This window comes from Artibeus jamaicensis, unplaced genomic scaffold, assembly GCF_021234435.1.
Source record: "Artibeus jamaicensis isolate MK-2021 breed Jamaican fruit bat unplaced genomic scaffold, CSHL_Jam_final contig_786, whole genome shotgun sequence".
In the NCBI taxonomy this organism is placed as follows: Eukaryota; Metazoa; Chordata; class Mammalia; order Chiroptera; family Phyllostomidae; genus Artibeus; species Artibeus jamaicensis.
The window spans coordinates 65,237-79,671 of NW_026521971.1; positions in this window are offsets into that span (position 1 = coordinate 65,237).

A 14,435-nucleotide genomic window follows, 5' to 3' on the forward strand; every position below is an offset into this window, starting at 1 on the left:
AGACTGTATGTTGCTAATTCTTTCATTTCAGAGCTAAATTCAGTTTAGTGAAAAAGTAATAACATTTATCTTAAGATTTAATAAAAACCCAATGTGTACGGAATAGATGGATACGTTTATAAGTTTTAGGCAATGAAAAAGTTCTTGTTATAGTCAGAAAGGTCATGAGTTGTTCTATTTTCTTACATGGTAATATTTTCATTCAGTTGCCATTCCTACATTTTGATTCAAGCCCAGGAATTGACTAGATACATTTAAAAGGAAACAATAAAATGGTAATATAAATCTTCATTTTAATATAATTGCTGCCATATACTTTATTTTCCAATTTCAATATAGAATATTTTTTAATATTATTTTACTTGCCTCAAACCCTAACTAAAACCTCAGACTGGAACTGCATTCCATGAAATACCTGTTACGACATGTCTGTAGAAATGTCTGCCTTATGTGTATAAAATTCTCAGGAAACTGGAAACTTAACATTCAAGTTTCATATAATTCTGTTAACATACTAGGGAAAAAATTCAGCGAGATTTACAGCTACGGTCCTGAAATGGCTGACAAACATTCTGCCAGTTGAGAATATGTACTGGCTGGTGCTATCCATAGAGTGTTTGTTTTAGCGCCAAAATCAAAGATTCCATTTTAAAAATAACATAAATAGAATGTCTGGGCCACTGGTTGGCAAGTTTTGATTCATGGATTTTGTGCTGCTGGTGTCATCAAATAAAAAATTTATGTCTTTGCTTTTTTAGGTTCCTATTTTTTACTAAGAGTTTCCCCACCTTTCTTGGAGCTCCATTTCAGGTCAGTGCGCCGTATTTTCCCCACCTTTGCTTCGTTTCGCTTTAGTGTTGTTCGGTGTCTTACTGTGACTTGGTTGTTTCAGCGCTTCTCTACTTAACCAGATAACTTATTCTCAGTGTGCCCACTGTTTGTGAGTGTGCTAGCTTGCATTTTCGGAGCACTTACCCAGGGCCAGGGGTACTACTGCACAGTAGTACCCATACACAGTTATCCCTCCCCACGGGGAGGCGGGCACTGCTACGTGCCTGTATTACAGAGGAAGAGGCTGAGCACAAAGGGCCCCTGGACCTTGTCCAAGGTCACAAAGCTGGCAAGGGAGAGAAAGAGCTGGGCTTTGATTACATGTGGTCTGACTTCAAAGCACACTTAATCTTTTGGTGAAAGTTCTATTGGTGTCAGAAATGTATCGTGAACTCGCTTACGAGACATGGCATAAGGTCTCAGAGTGGCCTGCAAACATCGCTGGGTTCAGTCACCTGTCTCACCGAGGGCCCATCACTGGCCCTCTTCGTGGCTTCATCCTCTTCATCCTCTGACTGCCTCTGATGACCAGCATCAATTTTCAAAAGATTAAATATACTTAAATGGGTAAAATTAGACATTTGTGTGATCTAGTCCTTCAGTGTGTGGTGATCATTGATCTTTTAAAAAATGTTTTAATGTTCTATGCATCGCATAATTTACTTGCCATTTCCCGAGGGTATAAAATCAAAGAGGGGAAATTTCTATTGGATGAAAGTCAGTTTTATCGACATTTTTTAGTTGAATAAATAGGATTGCTAAGAACTGTTTTTAATGAAAGAGTTTTGAAATTACAAGAATTTGAAGCAACAACACGTACCTGGTTAATGTTCTGTCATTGGGGAAAGGATACCATTTTTTAATATGTTTAAAGGTCATTATTGACTAATGGAGGGGGGACTACATGTGGTGTAAATCTTAATCTATTGTACATACTCAATATACACCCCGTGCCACATTTCTTTCCCTTTTCAAAGCCAACTCGGTCCATCCCCAGGCCTCCATTTGCTGTGAATAGCAAGATATGACACTTAAGACACAGCTGGGATATGCACTGCCCCCCACACCTTGCTTATCTAAGATCCTAGGGTACGTGCAGCCTCGAATATCTGGGATGCAGCTGAGGTTATGGTAGCAGATGTTTGTGCTGATACATCCATCATTGCTCCAGCACAGTCCCTTCAGGTCAAGTGGCTGTCCACCTCCCTTTTCCTGTGTGCGCCAGGTCCTTGTAGAGGCTGGAACTTCTGTGGCTATGGTTTTATAATAGGGTGTTGTCAAAAGGGGCCCCAAACAGGTCTAAAACATGATGTCCAGGGAATATTAGAAAAAAAATATATAGAATGTCCTCACCCCCACAAGTCTGAGCTGGGGGATGGTTCAAATGGAGCAGGGCCATTGAGAGCTGTTTTACATAGCAACGGTTTTGCAGATAACCTCTAGAACAGTCATTTAACATATCTATAACTTTCACCTGGTTCCATAGATATGTTAAACAGTTATGGCCATGCTTTGAACCAGCGGGATGGGGGTGACTTCAACCCGTGATATAACTTGGAGGCAACTCCCCCTGGTTAGAGAGCCTGCGTGAGAGCTTGGATATGATTGGCTCCACACCACAGGGCCACACCTGCCCAGACTTACTATGGCAGCCCAGTAAAGCTGGAAGGATACAGGAATGCTGGCAGCTGTGGCAAGTTGTGGGAGGAGTGGGAAATGGTGTGGCAGAGGAAGATTGGTGCTGGGATTTAAACCCAGGCACAGCAGCCAGGCGGGGTCTTTTTGGGACCATGTGGCTTGGGCAGAGAAGAACCATGGACTTCCACTTCTTTTCCAGAGATACAGTACCATGGACTGGGCAGAGGGAGAAGGAAGCGCTGTGCATTTGTGGGTGTTCTAAAGGACTTTGGGATCACAGTGAAGACATTATGTCATTACTCTTAAGTTTGTATAACTCTTTAAATATATAATACCCTCCCTTTTCACCAATCTCTGGCATTGAGAGATGTCTTTCCCTGGCGGTGGGCCAGGCGAACCTAGTATGGGGTGGGGGACCCCCTGGAGCACAAGGGTGGGTCCATTTGGTAATGGTATATTGTTCATCCCACCCCAGGTCTGTTGTGTAATAGTTTGGGCTCCCTGAAGGGCCACTACCAGAGGGACTCTAGGGGATCTGCCAGTCTCCGTCCTGCTCACAGGTTTTAGAAGTGTCATCTCAAGAGGTAACACTTGGGCAAAGATAGGGGGAGCTGCTGTCCCCTCATGTTCTCTGCATCCAGTTCTTTAAAAAGTCCAGGAGCAGGGAAACCCATACAGACAGCCTGGCTCCCAGCATGAAATAGGAGGGAGAGACACAGAAGGTAAGTACCAACTATAATCTCAAAAATATTGTCCTGTTATTCATATCTAACCAAGATCTGCAGCTTGAATCTCAGACGGCATTACCTCTGAAAAGACCTATTACATGACCCCAAATCTCGTCACCTCTAGTGGCCTTGAAGTCTGGCTAATGCAATGGGTCTGGGCTGCAGCAAGTGGGCAGCGCTGCCCATATGGAGGCTGGCAGGACCCCACACAGCAGCCAGGTGAAGGGACAAGTCACTAGGAAAAGCAGGAAATGCAGCATAAACATACCTAAGAACTGCTGGGAAACAGATTAGCAAGGTCAGAGAGAAATGCCTTCCGCTAGAAAAGGGAAGTCAGGCCCCTTGTGCAGCCTCCCAGCAATGGGTGGCAGAGAGACTGCTAGCACCTGGAGGGACTTCAGCTCATTTAACTCAGAGGTCGTCAGCCTCTGCCTTGTGGGTCCACAGAGGGTCTTGAAGGTGGTTTCCAGAAATGTTGGGTTGGAATTCTGCTTAAAAAGAGTGGGTGTGTTGTTCTTGTTTTTATTTTTGCTACTTTTAACACCACAACGAAAAACAGAAAGTGCCCCCAAAAGTGCTGTATTGTGAAGAGATACCAAATGGGTGCGTTACATGGAGGGTTAGCAACAGGGGAGTAGGAGAAGGAGAAAGAGGGAGAAGGTACAGACAATAAGTAGCATAGATGGTAGGTAGAAAATAGATAGGGGGGAGGGCAAGAATAGTATGGGAAATATAGAATCTAAAGAACTTAAGACACGTGGTCATAAACTAAAGGGGGGGAAAGGTGGGGGAGGAGGTGTGCAGGGTGGAGGGGAATGAAGGGGGGAAATAGAACAACTGTAATGGCATAATCAATAAAATATATTAAAAAATAAAAATAAAATAAATAAATAATAATTTAAAAAACCCTCAGTTGGAGATCCTCACTTTCACATCAGGTGTGACTCTGAGAGGCCTATTCTGGCAGGATGTGCGTTAAAACTTGGGAGGTCAAAGCACTCGCCCACACCAGGCCAGCAATGTCTTCCCATTCCCGTCTGGACGAAAGCCTCACCCTGGCCAAAGGGTGCTGTGGGTGCCCTGGCCCTGCTAACCTCCTCCGCTCCCGCATCTCCCTGGCTCTCACCCCTTAGCCACCCTACCTCCCACACTGCTCCTGAAGCAGCGCGCATGCTCCGAGCTGCCAGCAGGCCTGCTCCACTGACATCACTCTGTTCTGGTCCTCACCTCTTCAAGCATTTGTTCAAGTGCCACCTCTGAATGAGACCCTTCCTGATCACCAAATTTAAAAGTTGCCTCCTTGTCTCTAAGGCCCTACCCCGTCTTCCCTGACTAACGTTTCATAGATTGTTCTCACCATCTTAAAATACTGTGCAGTTTAATGTTGTGGTTTATTTTACTGTCCACCACCAGCTAGTGCGCCATCTCCCGGGAACAAGGGCAAGGAACTTGGTTGGCTTTATTTAATGATGAAATCACAGCATCTAGAACAGTGCCACCTAGAGGTGCGCTTACTAAATCTTTGTTGAGTGAAAAAATAGGAGTCAAGATAAGATCATCCCTGGAATTAATAGAGCAAATGCCACCTCAGAAAGACCAGAGCAAGGGCTCAACTCTTTCTTTATATAAACATCTCTGTCTGTGTTTGTGTGTGTTTTTAACACTGAAAGTGTTAAAATGGAGGTAGCTTTAGTCTTACTCCAAACTTGGAGCTTCCTGTACACACACACACCTGTAGAGAAAAATCTGATCACTTATTGAAATATATGCATGTATTTAAGAATCATATTCAAATACAGGAAATACTTATCAAGCACGTTCTGTGATCCAGACCTTCTGCCGGGAGTGTTCATCTTGTTTAACTCCCGTGATTCACACAACCACCCGCAAAGCTTTTAAGGTATTTCAACAGCAGCTAAACCCCGAAAACAGGGGTGTTTTAGAATTCTCCACTGCTCCCTCATCACTGCAAGGGTGTGGTGGGTTATGCTGAAGGCAGAACGCCCATGCATTTGAATGTATTCTTCTTCTTACAGTTGCTCAGCAGCCCTCAAATATAAGTGGCACAAAATACATTGCACGGGATCAATATCCAAGGCCGTGTCGAATCAAGTTTATGGGCAAGTCAGGGATTTTGAAGAGCAATTTTTCTTCAACCCAATTTTCAGCTTATTTCCTAATCTCTTAAAAATGTAACTTCAGTTTTCAGAGACATTAACCTCACTGTGGTTTCAGGTTACCTTGCTGTTGCTTGAACTGCTTCCATGGTCGTGCTTGTGTGCATACTGGAGCATTTTGTTAGGGACCCCAGGAACAAGGAAGGGGTTGTTCTGCACACTCTTTATTTTATTTTTTTAATATTAAAAGTATTTTCTTTTATTTATTTATTTATTTTATTTAAATTAATTTTATTTAGTTATTTTTCAAGTACATTTTTTTGTCTATTTCTCCCATCCCATCCTCCCCCGCCCCTTGCTCCCCACCTGCACACTCTTTAAAACTCAAGCTCACTTGTGTCCACTCACCCCCAATTGTGGCAACGAGCTCATCTGCCCCGCGCCTGCTCCTCAGGGCACAGCTGTCAGTGTTCAGAGAACACCCACAGCGTTCAGATGCAGACACAGCTTCCCAATATGACAGTGCTGGTGTCCTTGTCCGATTGCTATTTTTGATGGGCAGGTGACTTTTGATATTGTAAGTACAATTCAAATGGTCTACTCCCTTAAATTTTGGATTAGTTTAATTTCAGTGTCCTGAGATTGAGAGGCAAACTGTTAAAAATTGCTACTACTTATAACAATGTATCTATTTAAACAGAATTTTAATGTTTTTGAAATCATTTAGCAAAAACAAAAATCCATGAGAACGAATAGTGGCTGAATCTTCTCTAGGGCTGTGATTGTCATCTACAATCCCCAATGTCAAAACTGTCACTATTCTTTCAACCTGTCATGTTCATCAAAGCAGCCTCACTGTTCCTGTTTGTTTGAATGTTTTAGTGAGCAATTATTATTTTATTTTTTTTAAAAGATTTTATTTATTTATTTTTAGAGGGGAAGGGAAGGAGAGAGGAAGAGAAATATCAATGTACGGTTGCTTCTTGTGTATCCCCTACTGGGAACTGGCCTGCAACCCAGGCATGTGCCCTGGTTGGGAATCAAACCGTGGTCCTTTGGTTCGCAGGCCCGTGCTCAATCCACTGAGCTACCAGCCAGGGCCAATTATTAACAATTTTAAATGAATTGAAGTAAACATGCATTTGTTTATTTTAAGCAAAGTAGTTTAGTATAAGACATATTTTTTTTTTCTTTTTGGATGTTCTGTTACTGAAAATAGTATGAAAATCCCTGATGTTGCCCAGGGGTCAGTGAACTCTTTTTTGAAAGGACCAAATACTAAACATTTCAGGCTTTGCAAGCCAAGAGGCAATAGTGAGGATATCATGGAGGTACTTATATAATGTTTAAAATATAACAATTTAAAATGTAAAAATCCCTCTTAATTTGGATGTCGCCCAAAAAATGGCAGTGAGCTGAACTTGAGCTTTGGGCTGTAATCACCCAAGGATCCCTCTTCTTACAGGTGAAGAAACGCTGAGCAGGATCGAGTCCCTGTGGAAGGGTCCCAGAGACTGTGGCAGCAGCCAGAGAAAAATGTGACCTGCGTAGTGGGTCTCTTGATGTCTGACACTGCTGGGCTATTAATAAAAACCTAAGGAGAAAAGAAGCCCAGATGTAAATATTAGAAGACCCTAAACAATGGGTGAAGCCAAACCAAAAAGAAAATGACCCTTAAAGACGCTTGCAGACGAAGGGCCGGCAGAGACCACTGTTCCTTTCTGAGCCCTCCCCACGCAGAGCCAGCAGATAGATACCATCTGAGTCCGCATCAAGCTGGCCTCCACTGCTCACCCTGCTGTAGTAATTCCCTGAGACCTGACCTCACCCCACCCAACTTATGGGCCTACCTAAGCCAATTCTAATAGGTCTTCTGTAAAAAAAAGGCCTCTCTTGCTCATGCTTTGGCTCATGTTCCTTGTTAAGTAACTTGAGGCATTGCTCTGGTGTCAGCCAGTCCCAGTTCTCATCTGGGCCCCTCCCAGGCATGTCCAAGCACAGGTGGCAGCCATCTGCAGATCACTTTTTAGCTCATGCTGTGTGGCCCTGGGCAGGGCACAGGTGGTAGCTGACATGTCCTGGGAGGGCTCAGAGCCAGTGGACATGGTGCAAAGCTTCATACAATGCTGGATTGTAAACAGCCACCTCCACAAGCAACACACATAAGGGGTAACTTGCCAGGTACTAAAGCCCTGTAGAGGGGAGTTCTTGTGGGTGGGTTCAACCCCTGCACAGCAGTTACTCTTCTATAGTTGCAGCCAGTGCTTGCATTCAATTGGCCTAAGGATAAATGTCTAACAGTGATGAGCCAACAGCAATCAAGGCTTAACTACAATAGGTGCACAGAGCTCACACAGGGGCACACTTAGAGCAACCTTCCTGGGTGACGGGGGAGGCTATGCCCCTGAAAGCTATAGGGCACCTACTACATAAGGCCACTCTACCAAGACTGGGAGACATATCAACTTTACCTAATACACAGGGAATCATCCAAAAAGAGGAGACAAAGAAAGGTCCCAAATGAAAAAATAAGAGAAATCTCTAGAAAAAGAACTAAAGGAAAGCTGGGTACCAGAGTTCAAAACAATGTTCAAGGAACTTAGTGAGAACTTCAATAGCATGAAGAAAGACAAAAAAAAAGTAAAAAATGAGAGATACATTAACAGAAATAAAGAAGTCACAGCAGCAATTTGTAATATAAGAAAGCAGAAAACACCCAATCAGAAAAACATAAAGAAAAAAATGTTTAAGGTTCTGTAACAACTTCAAGTGTACTAATATTTGCCTCATGGGGGGGCTGGAAGGAGAAGACAGAGAGTAAGAAATTGAAAACCTATTTGAAAAATTAATGATGAAAAGTTTTTCTAACCTGGTAAAAGGTAGACATACAAGTCCAGATAGTGCAAAGAGTCCCAAACAAGATGAACCCAAACACCAATACATTTTGTAATTAAAATGGCAAAGACTAAAGACAAAGAGAGAATCTTAAAAGCAGCAAGAGAAAAGCAATTACCTACAAGGGAGCTCCCATAAAACTGTCAACTGATTTCTCAAAAGAAACATTTCATGTCAGAAAGGATTGTCAAGAAATATTCAAAGTGATGAAAAGCAAGGCCTACAACCAAGATTTCACTCCTCAGCAAAGCATTTAGAATTGAAGGACATATGAAGAGCTTCCCAGACCAGAAAAAGCTAAAGAAGTCCATTACAAGAAATGTTAAATGGTATTCTTCTTCAAAAAGAAGAAAAAGATAAAAATAGGTATACTAAAATGACAAGAAATATATATCTATCGACAATTAATTTAAATGCAACGCTTCGACTGAAAGACATAGGCTAACTGAATGGCTAACAAAACAAGACCCATACCTATACTGTCTACAAGACATTCACTTCCAATTCGAAGACACAGTCCAAAAGTAAAGGGATGGAAAAAGAGACTTCATGGAAATGCAAACAATCAAGCTGGAGTAGCAGTATTTACACCAGAAAAAATAGTCTTTAGAACGAAGGCCATAACAAGAGACAAAGAAGGACTCAGCAACTCCACTTCTGTGTATTTATCCAAAGAAACCCCAAATACTAAATCGAAAAGGCTTATTATATGCATACAGTTATTCCAGTATTATATACAATAGTCAAGATATGGAAGCAACTTAAGTGTCCATCACTAGATAAATGGATAAAGAAGAAGTGGTACATATATACGATGGAATGTTAACTGAAAAAGGAATGAAATCTTGCCACCTGCAGCAACATGGATGACCTAGAAGGTATCGTGCTGAGTGAAGTAAGCCAGACAGCACAAGGCAAATATGAGACGAGTTCACTTATATGTGAAATCTAAGAAACAAAATAAGCAGCAAAACAGAAACATACCCATAGACACAGAGATACACACGTTGCTTTTAACTTGTGAGTTGGAGTGGAGGCTGCCAGAGTCCTGCCCACAGCACCTCCCTCTCTCCATAAGAGTTCCACCTGTGGTCCCTCTTCCAACTACCAGCCTCTCTGAATCTTTGCAGAAGGACCTTTTCTGAGCCTGCAAGGGGCAGCCTGGAAGTCTGGGCATTAGTGTCCCCCAGGAGCAGCCCTTAATCAGCAACTCACACAAGGTATAGTGTAAATACAACCAATAGCTTGGCTTTTCCCACAGGATAGGCCTGAGGTCCATCCATAGTCTGCTCTGACTATAGGAGTTTCCCAAGTGGCATTGAACTCTATCTGTAGTGGTAACTGACTCACAGTTCACCCTTCACTGGTTGCCTTCCTTTCCTGTCTTGCTTCTCAGGTTTCCATTCTTCTACCAGCATTCCCTGGGGTTGTGTTCAAATAAACTGCTTCTCTCAAATTCTTGTCTGAAGACAGAGAGAAACCAAGATGAAGAGAAATGTACATACATTCAATTTGCAAACAGCAAGTGAGTAAAGATTCTTTTCTCATTTTAGGCCGGAGAACCTAGAATCTTAGCTATCCATGTTTTTTAAAGGGGGGTAATGTCAGGAAAAAGGGTATAATAATTTTGGTTTTTTGTTGTTAATTGTTTAATGTCTGTTCCTAGGACTTTGAATTATCCCGGTTATGAGGGAAATTTTGAACAGTAGGTTACAAACTTTAGTATGTTTAAGAATTGTTCATGTGTCTTGTTATAAATATGGATTCTTGCCCCACCTTCAGGAATTCTGATTCAGAAAAAATCTAGAGGTACGGTCAATAGTTACATACATGAAAACATTAGAAATATTTATGGGAGTGCTGAGAATTCCACTTTGAGAAACTCGACGTCGGGGACAAAGTTGTAACTACTTGTAAGGTGTCAGGGCCATTTGGGTCCTAGATGCCTGTAATATTTGATCTGACTCTGATGGCTGTCCCATGTCCCAGAGTCCCAATTCTGTGCTGGTAGGTTCTAATACTAGAACCTAAATTTAATTTTAATCCGATTTAGATGGTACTGTTGCTATTCCTATCCGCTTTCTGTGAAAGTAGACAGGGGAGGTACACTGTGGGGAAAAAAGTGTGGTGTAGGATGGAGAGTGTGGTAAGCAGAAGTCTAAGAAGGCCTTCAGAACGCAGCACTGTACCCCTCAATTCCTTCTTGGGTGGCCCTCAGCCACATGTCCTTTTGAATCTCTGTGGCTGGTGGGGAGATGAAAGCAGAAAGCACTGCGGAGAAATTGGTTAGCAATGAGGCTGCCATGTGCTCCTGTCCTTCTCTCGAAGCTCATCTTCTAGTCCTCTTTCTGCCCTGTGAAGACGCGGAGATGAGGCCACAGGGGCCCAGTGACAGAAAAGATCCTCTCCCCCCACCCATAGTTTCCATCTTGAGCCCAATTCTCATAGCAATTGCCAAACAATGACCACTTGTTTCCAGTATAGGAGCCAATTTACCTTTTCAATTAGTTCACCATTTTATTTGGAGGTTGCATTCTGTCTGTTCCTAGAGCTCCCATTGGCCTCAAAGGGCAGATAATTGTACCTTCTACTTGGTTGCTGTGACAATGTTACCTTTTCTCCTCACTAAACATTGTGACACTCCAAGTCTAGAATTCGTTAACTGAGACATTCATTCTTTGGTGCAATAATACCTAATGGTTTGAGCCCTATAACAATGTGCTGTCCTTCAGTCTGTTTTTGTAGAAATGAAAAGTATGCTCCCAAATTTGTTAGAGACACTAATTTGTGACATGGTACGAATTAGAAGCAGAAACACCTGAATGATTTAAATCCCGTTTGTCTCAGAAGATTCATCCCTGCCATTCCCAGCGCATGCAAAGGCAGGCTGGCCACTGGCCTCCCAGAATGCAGCAGGCATGCATCTGAAAGGATGGAGGCTGTGATGCACCTATAAACCTGCCGAAGTTTCCAAATGCAAATTCCAGGACTGCCACTGTCATGCCATCCCAAACGATTAGACCTGGAGTTCCACCAGCAGCAAGACATCCTAATGCCTGATTGCCCCTCTAAAAAAACTGAGTGGTTTCTGGGAGAGAAAACAGATGAAAGAAGAGGTTTCTTAGACTATCGTTCTCAAATGTATACACATGTACACATATACATACATATCATATTTGTATGTATCAGTATGGGAAATATTTGTATATTGATACACACGGACACAGCACAATAAATCTTATAAATATCCTGAAATCCGGTTGTCCCTTTGTTATTCAAAAGTGAGCTTTAAGAATGGTCAGAATTGGATATATTGAATAAAATAAAATAAAATAAAATAAAATAAAATAAAATAAAATATACTATGAACATTAATTCTACTCATTTTTATTTTTTAAATGTAGCTGTTAGAAACATTATGATTACATGTGTGATTATTACAGTTCTTTTCAACAGCAGTGATCTGTAGGACAGAAATAGAGTTGAGAAATTAACAGAGGTTGAAAATTAAAGAAAAGGGGGAGATAACACATGTATCTTAACTTTTCTAAAAGAAAATACAGAATTGGAGCTTATTAATATTTAGGAGAGTAGTGAAAGGAGAAAATTAAAATTAAAAATCTTGTTAGAATAAATTCAGATGGGTGATTAGGCACTCTCTGATGATTTTGCCACTTCCTGTTTAATGATAAACTATTGCGACTTAAAAAGAAAAAAAAAGCCCCACATTGTAAATAGTGCCTCTTTATTTGTAAAAGCTTGATTGGGCATCTCAGTTATGTCTGAGAGACTCACTCCTCAGAGCCCAGGAGGATGGAAGAACTGGTTGTTTTAATTCGGACGGGGTCTCCTCTTGATCCTTTCGGAAGGTACAGTGGGGGTCTCATTGTCACACTGGGAGTGTGAACATGTGGTCCATCTCACAGTCCGACAAATCTGCAGGCAGTAAAAACTGCATGTGTGCTGAGCTTAAATACAATATGTTCCTTAAACTCTTCATTATGGAGAACCTCAGAGCTGCCAAGTGCCAAGCCCCCACCAGACAGCCGCCACAACCCGGGCCACTGGCCCGGCCTGCGTCACACCCACCTGACACCACCAACAGTTTCATGTCACGGGAATTCCAGTGTCGGCCCAGTTAATCTCTGAACATTTCGCTAGGTTTTTTTCTGAAAAGCCATACCCTTTTTATAGGTCTTTTAAAGAGCATATTCACAATAACATTATCATAACTAAAAAAGAAATACTTCCCCCATAGCATCAAGTATCCGGTCAGTATAAAAAATTAACTACAACATCTTCATGTATGTTGATTAACTGAAGGTAGGTTAGTATGAGAGTCTACAACTGACATAGTCTTACCACGTGCTCTAAATAATTCCCCGTTCCTATTTCAGTGTGTGAACTTCTATCATCTCTTCATGTGCTTATTTCTGAGGAAATATACACTTAAGTGCTTATCTTATTATGTCTCTGTGATTACAACGTTCTACAACGTCTAAAATATTTTATAACACAACTTATCCTTTAGGAACAAACTGAATTACATTATGATTATTAACCACTAGATGCCACAATTGCTACACTCAAAGGAAATCAGCACAGCCCTTATCCGTCAAGAAAAAACAACTTTCCAAACCTGACCGTGAAGTACTAATCTGAGCGGCAGGACTAGCCTAGACCTGCTTGCACCTCGTGACAGCAGCATGTGCTGAGCCCCATAGTTAAATATTTACCTTTTACTCTCATAATGGATCAAATGATGACATCCTTCCATTTAAATTCTTTTGTACCCTTTTCTGTAATTGTAAAGTTATTGCTAATTCTTCCCAATCAATTCCAACACTCAGTGTAGTGCCTTCAAAGCAGTCTGGTGAATAGGCCTAAGTGTGTCAGACTGGTTTCAGGTGGGTGACATGAACGTCGTCCCAAGGCCAGGGACACAGCCCCCGTGAGAGCTCTGCTCCCCAGGGAGTCAGATGATCCCTCCGTCCTCACAGCCTCAGCTCCCAGCAGGTGGCCAGTGACCCCTGTGCTGCGGGAGTCACGTGTGGGCAAGTCCGAAATCGCTCAAGGATTCAGAGAGGACAGGGAATCAGTTGTACACTTTTCACCAGAAACTCTTACAATTTTAAGAAGTTTTTGTTTTATAGTTTTTCTCAAAATCCACTGAAGTGCTTCATACACAATTTATCAGGTGGTTCAAAAGAATAACGATTGAAACTTTCTGGTTTAGACAAGAGCAGTGATCCTATGGAATAGTTTTAGCCAGTGATCCTGGAATTAGCTACATAGTGCACAGACCAGCTGTAGTTCAGTCTACATTTAGTATATTTATTTTCTTCAATGATAAAGAGTTTCTGTGTAAATTTGTCTATTTACACCCCTTTTCTCCAAATAAAAATGTTTTCTTAAATTCTCCCTGGAATGTATTGCTTTAGTCTTTGTTTTAATAAAAAACAGTGCTCGGTAGAAGTTTCCCAGAAAATTACCTACCCCAAAACTCATGGAATTTTCAAAATTGAAATATGAGGAAATTACTTCACTGGGCTTTTGGAAATACCAAATAAATAGTAGAGGAGTCTCAATAATATAAAATTAAACTCAGAGAAAAAAAACTTTCCCAATGCTCTACTTATTACAAACGAGGAAGACGCTGTGTGGGAAGGAGGACACCATATTTGGCTTTTCTTCTATTCCGCAGGGGCCCCTTCAATTGCGTTTGAAATGCCTATTCTGCTCCCACTCTTCTCTCCGTCCAGTCTTTTCATCCCACAGGCTCTAGAGTGGTCCTTGTAAAGCAAATAAAGCCCCATCACCACCGTGCTCAAGACCTTCATCATTGCTCAGAATAAAAGCTAACTTCTTTACAATTGTCCTCAAGGCTCAGAATGCTCCCGGTGCCCTGTGGGAGGCACTGTTCTGCGTGTCCACCAGCATGTGAAAGGGGCTTGTCTGCTCTGGCTGCTGTGGGTCAGTGGATTGCAAACCGGCCTGTGATGTGAGGATTTTCAGTTTGATTCCTTATCAGGCCCACAACTTGTACATCATATGTCTTTCTCCATCCCTTCCCTTCTCTCCGAAAATAAAATCTTTAAAAGAATATGAAAAAACTAACTTGTCTGAATTGCGTTGTACTGTGTTAGTTATACAATGGGTGGAACACATCATAGTAATGAAAAGAACACAAATTTTCTCACTAATGATTTATATTGACTATCTGTTG